This window comes from Budorcas taxicolor, chromosome 21 (assembly GCF_023091745.1).
Source record: "Budorcas taxicolor isolate Tak-1 chromosome 21, Takin1.1, whole genome shotgun sequence".
Lineage (NCBI taxonomy): Eukaryota > Metazoa > Chordata > Mammalia > Artiodactyla > Bovidae > Budorcas > Budorcas taxicolor.
This window is the reverse complement of record NC_068930.1, coordinates 23,158,100-23,159,857: the sequence shown is the minus strand read 5'-3', so window position 1 is coordinate 23,159,857 and position 1,758 is coordinate 23,158,100. Positions and strand designations below refer to the sequence as shown.

Here is a 1,758-nt window from a genome sequence, read left to right as displayed (position 1 = left end):
AACTAGAGAAAGTCCTCTCACAGCGAGGAAGACCCAGCGCAGCCAAAATAGTTTGAACAGCTCGCGGTAAGTGATGTACATAGGTGGTACTCTAATAGTACTGGAAGATCAGAAAATCTGTAGTAGTTTTATCTACAGAAATAGCTAAATATGAACCAAAACGATCGTTAGTGTAAAGTGTAGATATTAAGCGTAAAGTTGTAGACTTACTGAAATCTTTCATTTTTGCTTTCTAATTTTGTATTAAAAATGAACATGATTCTTCAAATGTTGTGTCACAATTTTTACCAACCTAAGTCTTGTCAAAAAACATGGAATGCTTCATGATTTTGCATGTCATCCTTGCACAGGGGCCATACTTATCTCTGTATTCAAATTTTTGAATGTGTAGAGGTACTCCCCTGTGGTTTCAATTTACATTTCCCTAATTGAGCACTTTTGGGTGTGCTTATTGGTCATTTGTATATCTTTCTGAAACAGCTGTGCAAACTTTTGCCCATTGTGTATGTAGGAGATGTTTAATTTCTTACTGAGCTTTAAGAGTTCCTTGTTTATTCTGGATACAAGTCTTTTGTTGAATATAAATACTGCAAATCTTTTCCCCCAGTCTGTGGCTTTCCTTTTCATTTCCTTGGCAGCGAATTTCAAAGAGTGGAAGTCTTTTGCTACAGTTCATATTTCCAATTTTCCCCTGTATAGTTAGTGGTTTTTGTTCACTACCTAAGAAATCTTTGCCTACCAAGGTCACAAAGATTTTCTCCTGTTTTCTTCTAGAAGTTTGCTAGTTTTAACTTTTATATTTAGGTCTGTGTTACATCTTGAGTTATTTTGTGTGTGTGATGTAAGAGCTGAGGTTAACTTTTATTCTTACAGGTATTCAGGTTTTTTCAGCACCGTTTATTGAAAAGACTGGTTTCCCCCATTGAATTACCTTGGTTCTTTTGTTGCAAATCAGCATGTACGTTGTTTATCCACTCATCCATGGATGGATCATGTGTTTTTTTAAAAATTTATTTCAAAATTATTCATTTATTTATGGCCATGCTGGGCCTTCACTGCTTTCGCACAGGCTTTCTCTAGTTGTGGCAAGCAGGGGTTACTCTTCATTGTGGTCTGAGGGCTTCTCACTGCAGTGGCTTCTCTTGCTTCAGAGCACAGGCTCTAGGTGCTTGGGCTTCAGTTTGTAGCACACAGGCTCAGTAGTTGCGGCTTGTGGGCTTAGTTGCTCCACAGCATGTGGAATCTTCCTGGACCAGGGATTGAACCCATGTCCCCTGTATTGGTAGGCAGATTCTTATCCACTGTGCCACCACTGAAGTCTGGATCATGTGTTTTTGAGGCGACTGGAAGATATTACTTTTTAGATTTCTTTTCCCTAATGGTTTGTGGCTCAGATCTGCATTATTAATGAGCACCTCCGGCGATTCTTGTATGACTAATGTATGAGACCACTGGCTTGTACAGCAGTGGTTCCTAGTCAGGAATGTGAATGATAATTACTCAGTGCCAGGGCCCTACCTCCAAAGGGCCTGATTTAGCAGATCTGGAGGAAGCTTCCAAAAGAAAACCTCCCTAAGAGCTAATGATACTTTACTTAAGAACAATGGGTACACTCTCTCCTTTGCATGCAAATGTTCCTTAGACACAGGATGACTGGCTTTTCCGCTGGGCTCTGAGGTGCCTCAGTGAACACGGTTTGGTAGAGGCATCAATAAGCAAACAGGCCAGTGCAATTGCATGAATGGAGTGTAAATGAAG

General features: G+C 40.0%; 1 pseudogene; it reads right to left on the bottom strand.

The window, feature by feature from the left end:
* Nucleotides 1-305: 305 nt before the first annotated feature.
* Nucleotides 306-402, bottom strand: LOC128067176 (uncharacterized; annotated as a pseudogene).
* Between the last annotated feature and the right edge of the window lie 1,356 nt (nt 403-1,758).